Consider the following 13,219-nt stretch of genomic DNA (forward strand, 5'->3'; position numbering starts at 1 on the left):
TACACCTAAAAACATTCCAATAATCCAACTTGAATGCAAAAACGTCCAAGGCTGCCTCTCCTCTCTTTCTTCCTTGCTAGGCTACGACACAAGGGTGTAAGGGTGTGAAAGTAGGTTGTGGTGTGTTATGGTTGAAGGATTGTTGAATGGCAGGGAGGTATGGTGGAGGAAAAGGTGCGGAATTGTGTATGGAAGGTGATGAAGGCTGCGGATGAAGGTGTAGAAGGATGAATGATGGCTGGTTGTGTATATGGATGAATGGAATGACTCTATGGGTGCAGCAAAGGGTATATATTTTAGGGAAAGGATCCTAGCTTTAATTAAATGTTTTTGGGAAAGAATTGGACCCCAAATCCACAAGGAAAAGGAGAATTAAAGTCAAAATCCCAAGGGAAAAGGGATAGGAACTTGCGGCAAGGAAAATAGGAAAAGGAATGTTGTTTCCCTTGCACAGCAAGGAAGGATAAAGGCTAAGTTGGGTGCGGCATCCCCCTTTGGCTGGGATTAAGGCTTCTAAAACTTGTATTTAAGTGTCCTAAATTAATTAAGGACCCTCTTTGGCAGCTGGAACTTATGTCGGAAAGATTTAAGGAAACAAGGTCAAAATAAGGAAGTTTGATTCATGTTTCCTTCTTTGTGGCTGATTTCATTACTTCTAAATCTTGAATTAATTTCTTCCATCTCTTTAGTTGATTCCTAGCCTCCTTTGGTCTTCAATTTCGTCCATCCACCCTGCCCCAAGCATATGCTATCCATTCCAAGCCCAAAACTGCTCCAAAATGCACTTTCTTGCTACTTTAGCCATTTGGACCTATAAACACACGAAAATAGCTCAAAATACTAAAATAACTATGAACTAACAACATAAATGTAAGAAAACAAGCTAACTAAGTCGCCTAAATATGCTCCTATCAATTATCAAACTTCCACTCCTGAAAACTGAACTTGAAAATGTTGTCGATGCACTTCATCAGATTTGGGTTACTTTTGTCAATGTCCCAATTAGGCTGTCATGCGAAAATTAATAAATTACAATATCATTATTACATTAAATTTAACAAACATAATTATTATTTAACTAATTATTTAACACATACAGCTATCTCATCGATCAAATGCATCTTCACCTCCTCGGGGATGGCTCTCCAAGACTCCCAATCCACACCACATTTGTCACGCACCACTACTCCAACATCGGAAAGAAAAAAAAAACGTGGCGCACATGTCTGACTTCACAACCCCTATTAATTCGTCAAAAGTGATTCAATAGCGGCTCCTACCAAAAGTGTGTCAGACCCGTATATCTCTTTTCTTCTTGTTTATCAACAAAATATATATTTATAATGGTCAATCTAAATATAAACTTTATACAAACTGCAAAATTTACAATGCAAACCTTTTTCTGGAACCTTCGCCATCTATTATCTTTAAAGAGCGCACACCACAGTCGGCCATCGTACCAAGAATCAAATAACAAATTGATTATAATCTGCAAAATAGTAAAGCGTTTTGAAACGAATTGTGAAGAATAAGGAGAGTAAAAGCGCACATTTATAGGAAGCTTGGGACCTTACTAGAGGCTTTGTCACCCATACACCTACACTAAATACAGTATTGATTCCTCTAACTGAAAAACTGAAGGGACTTTGCGCAATGAAGCCTTTGTCGCGCAAGGTTCCCACGGAAAAAAATTTGTTGCGCATTTGTTTCACGTCAAAAAAAAATTACCCGTGATTTTTTGACTCACTTTGCGCGACAGGTCTATTTATTTTGTCGTGAAAACTGGATTGCACGACAAATGGATGATTTTGTTGCCCAAAACACACATACGCGACGAATTTTACTTTGTCGCCCAAACATTTGTCACGCAAATGGTTTTTCCTACTATTGTTTACATATAACAAAGTGGTACAAACATGAAATATATGAACCTTAGTGGGAAAATCTATGGAAGTAATGGAAGTTATGGTGAGGAGAAAGATAAGTATCATATGCCTTCAAGAAACTAAGCAGGTTGGTCTTAAGGCAAATGATCTCGAAAACTCAGGTTTTAAACTTTTGTATTCGGGTACAAACAGATTGAGAAATGGTGTTGGCATCATCGTGGACAAGACATTAACACAAGATGTTGTAGATTTTATGAGGGTCGGGGATAAAGTTACAGTAATCAAGATTGTGGTAAGACAAGAAGCCATCGATGTGATTAGTGTATATGCAGCTCAAGTCGGGTTTGGTATGAGTCTGAGGAGAAATTTTGGGAAAACCTTAGAGAATTGGTTCAAGGAATCTCTCAGACAGAGAAGTTATTCATAGGAAGAGGTTTAAATGGACATGTGGGCAAGGAGACACACAACTACGGAGGTTTTCATAATAATCATGGTTTTTGAGTGAGAAACGAGGATGGGGAAGCCATTTTGGGTTTTGCAATGGCATACGATCATTTTTTAGCCAACACCTTCTTTAAGAAGAGAGAAGAGCATGTGATCACCTATAAGAGTAGGTCAACAAAAAAACAAATACATTTCCTTTTAATGAGGAAAGGGGATCGTATAACTTGTAAGGATTGTAAAGTTATACCGCGAGAAAGCTTGGCTAACCAACATAGCTTGTTGGTGATGAATGTACATATCGAAAGAGATAGAAAAAAGAACAAGACCTTGAAGTGTCCAAAAACTAGATGGTGGAATCTCAAAGAAGAAAAACAAGTCAATTGCAAAGAGAAAGTACTCATCCCATTGCATTTGGGATACAGAGGGGGACACTAGCCAAATGTAGGATTCCATGACTAGTTGTATCCGAAAAGTTGCAAAAAGGGTATTAGGAGAGTCCAAGGATTTTGCTCCACACCAAAAGGAATCTTGGTGCTGGAAGGAATGTTGTAAAGCCTTATACAAGGATATAACCTATGAAAACTATGGAATGTATAAAATAGCGAAGAAGGAGGCGAAGAAAACCGTGAGAGAAGCGAAGCTAGCAGATTTTGATAATATGTATAAGCGATTAGATACCAAAGAAGAAGAGTTGGATATCTATAAGAAAAGCTGGATATCTATAAACTAGCGAGAGCAAAGGAAAGGAAGACAAGAGACTTAAACCAAGTAAGGTGCATCAAGGATGAGAATGAAAATGTGCCAGCTACAGAGAATGCGATTAAAGATAGATGGAGAGTATTTTCATAATCTTTTCAATGAAAAGCATGACATGAGTACTTCTTTGGGGGAGTTGAGTAACTCATAAGAGTGTAGAAATTACTCCTTCTACCACCGAATCAGGAAGGAAGAAGTGGTTGCAGCTTTGAAAAAGATGAAGAATAGAAAAACAATGGGCCCATATGATATATCGATCAAAGTTTGGAAAGTCTTGAGAAAGGCGGTTATGACATGGCTCACAAACCTTTTCCAATAAGATTTTGAAAACGAAGGAGATGCCAAATGATTGGCGAAAAAGTATTTTGATGCCTACGTACAAAAATAAGGGGAATGTACAAAATTGCATGAACTATAGGGGTATTAAGCTAATGAGTCATACAATGAAGCTTTGGGAGAGAGTAGTTGAGCATAGATTGGGGTAAGAGACACGGGTCTTAGACAATCAATTCGCGTTCATATGAAGATTGATGACAATATAGAGATATGCAAAAGGATTTGCGTATGGCTTTCTATAGATTTGGAAAAAGCATATGATAGGGTCCCAAGAAAGAAACTTTGGAGAGTTTTAGAGAAGAAAGGTGTACGAGTAGCATATATCCAAGCTATAAGGATATGTTTGATCGAGCAAAGACTATCATAAGAACCCATGAACGACAAACCAAAAGCTTTCCCATAACTGTAGGGTTACATCAAGACTCATCTTTAAGTTCTTACCTTTTTGCATTAGTAACGGAGGAGTTCACGAGACATATTCAAGATGATATTCCTTGGTGTATGCTTTTCGCAAACGATATAGTGCTGATAGGAAGCACATGAGGGAGTAAATGCGAAACTTAACCTTTGGGGGGTGTTAATCTAAAGGTCTTCGCCTAAGTAGGTCAAAGACAAAGTATATTGAGTGCAAGTTCAGTGGGAACGGAGGTTCAAATAAGTTAGGGGTAAGGATTGGTGATCGGGAGGTACCAAAGAGCAAATGCTTTCGCTATCTTGGATTTATCTGCAAAAAAACGAAGAATTGGATGAAGACCTCAACCATAGAATACAAGTTGAATGGATGAACTGGAGGAGTGCACTGGGTGCGTTGTGTGACCATCGTTTGCCACTAAAGCTCAAGGGAGGGAAAATTTTTTAGAACAACAATAAGGCTAGGAATGCTTTATGGCACGAAATGTTAGGCGGTCAAGCATCAACACGTACACAAGTTTAGCGAAGATAAGAATGCTTCGTTACATGTGTTGGCACACGAGAAAGGATAGGATTAGGAACCAGGATAACCGAGGTAAAGTAAGAGTAGCCAAAATTGAAGATAAGATAAGAGAAAATCAGTTAAGGTTGACAGACGCTTATGTTAGTAGATGCAATTATAAGACAGAGGCTCAGGGCCAAAGGGATAGAGGAAGACCTAGAAAGACTTGGAAAGCGACCCTAAGAAAGGACTTAGAGTACTTGGATCTAATAGAAGACTTAGCACAAAACCTAGTGCAATGGCGTTCTAGGATTGATATAGCTGACTCCACTTAATGGGATAAGGCTTTTGTTGTTGTTGTTGTTGTTGTTGTTATGGTCTACACTACTCGTTAGTACGAAAAATAGGCGATCATGATTGAATTGAATTTTTTTTTTTTCAACTACCAGTCTAATGAATAAAAAGCACAATAATCCGAACTACTAAAGACAAACCTTACAAGAATTCTGTTGAGTGAGTTAAAAAACTGAGCCCTACTTTCCCGCCATTTTGAATCATATAGGCTGGGCTGCTATGTCACCTAGGCCTGGCAATTCCTGACACGACCCGATAAGCCGACACGACACGACACAAAATTAACAGGTGTTCGGGTCAACACAATAACGAATCGAGTCATTATCGGGTAACCCGATAAGCACCTGTTAAGATAACAAGTTGATTCAGGTATACACGTGGGTAACACGATAAGCAGAATATTATTTTTATAATTTTATAACCCTAAAAAAATACTGTAATAATTATATACATTAATTTAACAATTTTATACCCCTAAAACTATAATAAATACATATATATATATATATATTAAATTAACTATAAAGTCTATAATAATTATAATAATTATATATACTATAATAATTATACCCCCAAAATATTAACTATCTATAATAATTATATAATTATATATATATATTAAATTTTGAATTAAATTTTATAAAAACTATAATAATTATTAATTAATATGCATGATGCATGATGCATGATGCATCAATTGATTTGATTCCATTCCATTCCTGCCGCCCTTTTTGAAGAAAAATGGAGGGAAAATGAAAATAATAAGAAAAATTGAAAATGAAACAAAAAAGTGAGGAAATTAGGGAAAGATGCTGGAGGGAAAAGTGAAAATTATAAGAAAAGTTGAAAAGGAAACAAAAAAAAAGAGGGACAAATGAAAATTAATAGAAGTGGTGAGAAATTTTTTTTTTTTTAAGTTATTAACTTTTTATCACACATATGACATGTCTTACTATTTTTATAATGACACACGTGATGTACTACTCCGTGTACCTGTCACATCCCGGCCCGGGGCGGATCACTTCCCGGGCCCGCTTCCACTACCGTAGCACGATATTGTCCGCTTTGGGCTTACCATTCCCTCACGGTTTTGTTTTTGGGAACTCACGAGCAACTTCCCAGAGGGTCACCCATCCTGGGAGTGCTCTAGCCCCCTTCTCGCTTAACTTCGGAGTTCCTACGGAACCCGAAGCCAGTGAGCTCCCAAAAGGCCTCGTGCTAGGTAAGGATGAGAATATACATTTAAGGATCACTTCCCTGGGCGATGTGGGATGTCACAATCCACCCCCCTTAGGGGCCCGACGTCCTCGTCGGCACATTTCCGGCCAGGGATAGGCTCTGATACCAAATTATCACATCCTGGCCCGGGGCGGATCACTTCCCGGGCCCGCTCCACCACCGTAGCACGATATTGTCCGCTTTGGGCTTACCATTCCCTCACGGTTTTGTTTTTGGGAACTCACGAGCAACTTCCCAGTGGGTCACCCATCATGGGATTGCTCTAGCCCCCTTCTCGCTTAACTTCGAGTTCCTACGGAACCCGAAGCCAGTGAGCTCCCAAAAGGCCTCGTTCTAGGTAAGGATGAGAATATACATTTAAGGATCACTTCCCTGGGCGATGTGGGATGTCACAGTACCAGTCAATTATACGTACAAAATAAATAGATTTAAATCTACTTAATAAATAAATAAATATATATGTGTGTGTGTGTGTATATATACACACACCATTGGAACATGATGGGATACGAATTCTCTGAAACTAATTTCAACAATCCCAACCGTCAAACTTGTTTGTATATGCTTTGAGATCACATCAGCAAAAAATCACAAAAAATAAACATTCAGAGACCAAGTAACGTGACAAAACTTTTCGACGGTTATAAACAAAATATCACGATTTAACGGTTATTTTAACTCCGATTTTGATGATTTTTTATAGCTACACTCCTTGACCCTATATGAATACAATGAATGAATTCGATCTTCAATTTAAAATATTTTCACAAGTGTATACCACAAAATCTTATGTTATACTTAATGAAAGTATAAATAAACTCTAAGTGTTAGTCAATCTATCATTTTGTTGGGATACGAATTCTCCAAAACTAATTTCAACAATCCAAACCGTCAAACTTGTTTGTATATGCTTGAAAATCTCATCAACAAAAAATCACAAAAAACAAACATTCAGAGATCAAGTAACGGGACAAAGCTTTTCGACGGTTATAAACGAAAAATCACGATTTAACGGTTATTTTAACTCCGATTTTGATGATTTTTTACAGCTACACTCCTTGACCCTAAATGAATACAATGAATGAATTCGATCTTCAATTTAAAATATTTACACAAGTGGATACCACAAAATCATATGTTATACTTAATGAAAGTATAAATAAACTCTAAGTGTTAGTCAATCTATCATTTTGTTGGGATACGAATTCAACGATCCAAACTGTCAAACTTGTTTGTATATGCTTGGTGATCACATCAGTAAAAAATCACAACAAACAAACATTCAGAGATCAAGTAACGGGACAAAACTTTTCGACGGTTATAAAAAAAAAAAAATCACGATTTAACGGTTATTTTAACTCTGATTTTGATGATTTTTTACAGGTACACTCCTTGACCCTATATGAATACAATGAATGAATTCGATCTTCAATTTAAAATATTTACACAAGTGGATACCACAAAATCTTATGTTATACTTAATGAAAGTATAAATAAACTCTTAAGTGTTAGTCAATCTATCATTTTGATGGGATACGAATTCTCCAAAACTAATTTCAACGATCTAAACCGTCAAACTTGTTTGTATATGCTTGGAGATCACATCAGCAAAAAATCACAAAAAACAAACATTCAGAGATCAAATAAAGGCGCAAAGCTTTTCGACGGTTATAAACAAAAAATCACGATTTAACGGTTATTTTAACTCTGATTTTGATGATTTTTTATAGCTACACTTCTTGACCCTATATGAATACAATGAACGAATTCGATCTTAAATTTAAAATATTTACACAAGTGAATACCATAAAATCTTATGTTATACTTAATGAAAGTATAAATAAACTCCTAAGTGTCAGTCAATCTATCGTTTTGATGGGATACGAATTCTCCAAAACTAATTTCAACGATCCAAACCGTCAAACTTGTTTGTATATGCTTGGAGATCACATCAACAAAAAATCACAAAAAACAAACATTCAGAGATCAAGTAACGGGACAAACCTTTTCGACAATTATAAACGAAAAATCACGATTTAACAGTTATTTTAACTCCGATTTTGATGAGTTTTTACAGGTACACTCCTTGACCCTATATGAATTCAATCTTCAATTTAAAATATTTACATAAGTGGATACCACAAAATCTTATGTTATACTTAATGAAAGTATAAATAAACTCTAAGTGTTAGTCAATCTATCGTTTTGTTGGGATACGAATTCTCCAAAACTAATTTCAACGATCCAAACCGTCAAACTTGTTTGTATATGCTTGGAGATCACATCAACAAAAAATCACAAAAAACAAACATTCAGAGATCAAGTAACGGGACAAAGCTTTTCGACGGTTATAAACGAAAAATCACGATTTAACGGTTATTTTAACTCCGATTTTGATGATTTTTTACAGCTACACTCCTTGACCCTATATGAATACAATGAATGAATTCGATCTTCAATTTAAAATATTTACACAAGTGTATACCACAAATCTTATGTTATACTTAATGAAAGTATAAATAAACTCTAAGTGTTAGTCAATCTATTGTTTTGTTGGGATAAGAATTCTCCAAAACTAATTTTAACAATCCAAGCCGTCAAACTTGTTTGTATATGCTTGGAGATCGCATCAACAAAAAATCACAAAAAACAAACATTCAGAGATCAAGTAACGGGACAAACCTTTTCGACGATTATAAACGAAAAATCACGATTTAACGGTTATTTTAACTCCGATTTTGATGATTTTTACAGCTACACTCCTTGACCCTATATGAATACAATGAATGAATTCGATCTTCAATTTAAAATATTTTCACAAGTGTATACCACAAAATCTTATGTTATACTTAATGAAAGTATAAATAAACTCTAAGTGTTAGTCAATCTATCATTTTGTTGGGATACGAATTCTCCAAAACTAATTTCAACAATCCAAACCGTCAAACTTGTTTGTATATGCTTGAAAATCTCATCAACAAAAAATCACAAAAAACAAACATTCAGAGATCAAGTAACGGGACAAAGCTTTTCGACGGTTATAAACGAAAAATCACGATTTAAACGGTTATTTTAACTCCGATTTTGATGATTTTTTACAGCTACACTCCTTGACCCTATATGAATACAATGAATGAATTCGATCTTCAATTTAAAATATGTACACAAGTGGATTCCACAAAATCGTATGTTATACATGATGAAAGTATAAATAAACTCTAAGTGTTAGTCAATCTATCGTTTTGTTGGGATACGAATTCTCCAAAACTAATTTCAACGATCCAAACCATCAAACTTGTTTGTATATGCTTGGAGATCGCATCAACAAAAAATCACAAAAAACAAACATTCAGAGATCAAGTAACGGGACAAAGTTTTGCGACGGTTATAAACGAAAAATCACGATTTAACGGTTATTTTAACTCCGATTTTGATGATTTTTTACAGTTACACTCCTTGACCCTATATGAATACAATGAATGAATTCGATCTTCAATTTAAAATATTTATACAAGTGGATACCACAAAATCTTATGTTATACTTAATGAAAGTATAAATAAACTCTACGTGTTAGTCAATATATCGTTTTGTTGGGATACGAATTCTCCAAAACTAATTTCAACGATCCAAACGTCAAACTTGTTTGTATATGCTTGGTGGTCACATCAACAAAAAATCACAAAAAACAAACATTCAGAGATCAAGTAACGGGACAAAGCTTTTTGACGGTTATATACGAAAAATCACGATTTAACGGTTATTTTAATATATTTTTATATGGTACAGTATTATTATTTTATTTCTTTTCATAATTATTTTGGTAAACTTCTCATAATTTGAATGATTTTTTAATGTTTGGTTTTTCTATACTTAGTTTATGCGAAAGAGAGTTCTGATGTGGAAAACCCTACTGAAAACATCTTCAACATAACTCTTCATGGCAATAGATCAAGACAAAATTTCAATACAATTTCATGACGATCGATGTAAATTGATGATTTTGTAGATAGAGGTGTAAACTTTTGAGAAAGACTTACAATCTTGAAAACAAAAACTCTTTCATTTTGCATATCCTTGCACATTTAATATTTGTAATAGATTAGTAGTGTATGTATTATTTTTTTATTAGGCTCTTATTTTCGAGTGTAGATATAGTGCTTAAACGACAAATGTTTTAATGTTTTGAAGTAATATTTATGTGGCAATGTGTGGTATGTGCAAATTTAAAAAAAAATATATTTTTTCCTTAACGGGTCATAACGGGTCGGGTCACTTTACCCGCCTGTTAAGGACTCGTTAAGATAACGGGTGTGACACGACACGACTCGTTAAGATAATAGATGTTACACGAAAACGACACGAGCACGACAGATACGACCCGTTTGCCAAGCCTAATGTCACCTGATGGAACTGTACGATGATATTGGAATCCCAAGTAAAGCCAAGGATAATGGTCTTCTGTTCTCTTTTGTCTCACTTGAGGGTAAGGATGCTTCCAACCTTACGCTGGTCTCACCCCGCTCAAAAACTGCCTTAATCAGTTAGCCTTCCGAAGTTTTTGTCCTTAATTTTTACCTTTGAGATCTATATATGCTTCCTTCTATTCACTGCCTTATAACCATCTGCAACTTTCATCATCAATAGTAATGTTTTGCATTTGGATGGAGGAATTTGATACAATGGATTCGAGTTTGACAAGAAGGCTAAATTTGGTATATAAACTAGAAAACGCTAGTTCGAACGTATTTGAAATAACAATACGCCAGGAATATTATTTGAAATCCATTTGTTTTCTTTCTTTTCCTTATTTAAATCTTGGCAATACACGAACGTAAATGGCTCAAACCAACAACTTGAGTCACAAAGCTCCTGCCAAATTATATGCGATAAACACAGTGGTGGATTGGCCTGGTGGTTAGAATCTTCTCTTCAACCCATTATGTCCAAGAAGCAATCTCTCCCCCTCTCCTAGTGTAGATTAGTGTAGAGTATGGCTTATAATAAAAAATAAAAATAAATAAATAAATAAAACAAAAAGCGTGATAAACAAAGAACCAATTCTTATTGAGACATAGAACCACTTCATATAATAACAGCCCCAAAAGTATTCATGTCTGTAATTTAAAGCTTAACAACCACCAAACAAAACATCACTTGCAAACTCTCTTGGAAAAAGACTCAGCATCCCCAATAAAAAGTCCTAGACAAGAAAACTACCTTAATATCAACTGACTAAGACGAACTCATCATCATCGAGACCTTGGACGTCATGTTCTCCGACAAAATTTTCCCGCCTAATTTGCTTAACCAAATTCACAAACTCTACCCTCTTCGCAAGAGGACGAGGTACATATGGCAGCCGGAAGACCAGCCTCACAACCCCAGGTTAGGCAAGTGCTGTGTGTTAAGCCGATGAGATTTGGCTCTTGGAAAAGATACTTAATCAGAGGCATCCATCTTTGCATTTAGAGACAGGGTTTTCACTCGAACATGAGTTGTCGCATTAAACTTGGGACCAAGTTACTCGTAACAGATATGACTACAGTAGCTCCATGGTTCCACCTAGAATAATGGCACTCATCATCCTTCTTGCTCCATACAACAATTTTCCTCCCAGTATACTCTGGAACCCGATAATTTCCACTCCTTGATACTTGCGAATTTAGGACTTTGTGCCAACATGTGAACCACGCGTGGAGGGATATCTTGGCCGGTTAGTGATGGCACATTGTAAACAATTGTGAGTCCCATAGATAACACAGTATCCCTCTGATGACATTTCTTACTACCTTAATCAATCCACCATAGCAGTTGACAGTGTGGCCAATGAGCATTATGCGCTCATCCCAGGCTCATTAATTGGCCTTCACCAGTTGTGCCACCAACAATCACACTTTTGACTCCATTTTCAATCTGCATATTGACCAAAGCATCATATGTTTCAAGACCAAATCTGCCATCTGGGAGATATGGGGGTTTGATGGCTGTTATCAACCTAAGTGACTTTATGTTGTCCACCCATGTCCTGAAAATATATATTTGCTCTAAGCATCATATCAACCATGGTACCAAAACAACAGAAAACACGGTAACTGAACGTCTTTAATAGTGGACCAAAAGAGCCCTTTTTTTTTATATAGATTTCAGGTATAGCAAATAAAGTACGTACGAGAACTATAACATAAGATTTTACTCAAAAACCCGAAACAGAGGAGTAATAATTATTTCTCATGAAATCTAATAGACTAATTATATTGAACTTTTCATGCATTTTGTTCTTGTAATCCTATACAATCTAACAAAAAAGAAAACCATCAAAGATTCTTATCAACCCAGATTAACATGAATGAAAAATTACCTGTTTTTAACTTCAAAACTACGCATTGGCAGATGAAAATTGGGATTTACAGCTGCTCTTGGACACCTCCATTTTGCATTCCTATCATCAACAAAAAAAAAAAAATTATGAAAATTAATAATTAATTATCAATTTTGTACACTCTGCTTTTCTTCATCCCACAAAATTAATTAATTATGATCTAATTTAATAACTAAAATATGTACAACAAGTTGAAAAAAAAGAAAAAGAAAAAAAACCTAGTGGATCTAACAACTAAAAAATCCTTAAGAAATTAAACTCTTGTAGTTGTCGCTAAGATGGCGACGCGGAAGCTGGAGAGCAGAATCACTCAAGCACGCGCTACAGCTTTTCAACGTAGCCATTATAAACCCGATTGAGATCGTTCACGGACCCGACCGGGAAGATAGCTCGAATTCGAAGGCGCGAAGTTCTATTAGGAGAAGAGGACACGATGACAAAGTTGAAATTTCAGTGAATACGGGTGGCGTTAATGGTAATGGAAATAGTCGTGAGAATCGCGGTGGTGGAGGAAGGAGTTTGGGGAAGGGAGAAGCGGAGAAGCGGAGGGTGGCGGAGGTCCGGTTGGATTAGTGGGCCATGTATTCTCGTTCCCTTCTCACCCTCTTCTCATCTTACATATTATTTTTTATCTTATTACCTTTATAAAAAAATCAACAGAAAATTAAAATTAGATATCTCATTTTAAATTTTGTAGACAAAACATTTATGCTTTTTGGAGTTTTTGATTAAGCTTTTGAAACATTTAATTAAGATACTCAAACTTGAACTACTTCAGATTAATTGAAATTAATTTACATTTAAATATCTGCTATATATTTTAAATAATTTCAACTATATTTAAGTCTAAAAATTTAAACTTTTCAAATCTAAATGTAGACCCATGCTAAATGGAAACGTGCCAATATTAA

At 35.6% G+C, this 13,219-nt stretch overlaps 1 pseudogene; it reads right to left on the bottom strand.

The window, feature by feature from the left end:
- Positions 1-10,969: 10,969 nt before the first annotated feature.
- On the bottom strand, positions 10,970-12,893 carry LOC103942474 (annotated as a pseudogene).
- Between the last annotated feature and the right edge of the window lie 326 nt (positions 12,894-13,219).

The sequence above is a fragment of a genome, unplaced genomic scaffold (genome assembly GCF_019419815.1).
Source record: "Pyrus x bretschneideri cultivar Hongxiangsu unplaced genomic scaffold, Pyrus_bretschneideri_v1 Contig43, whole genome shotgun sequence".
Lineage (NCBI taxonomy): Eukaryota > Viridiplantae > Streptophyta > Magnoliopsida > Rosales > Rosaceae > Pyrus > Pyrus x bretschneideri.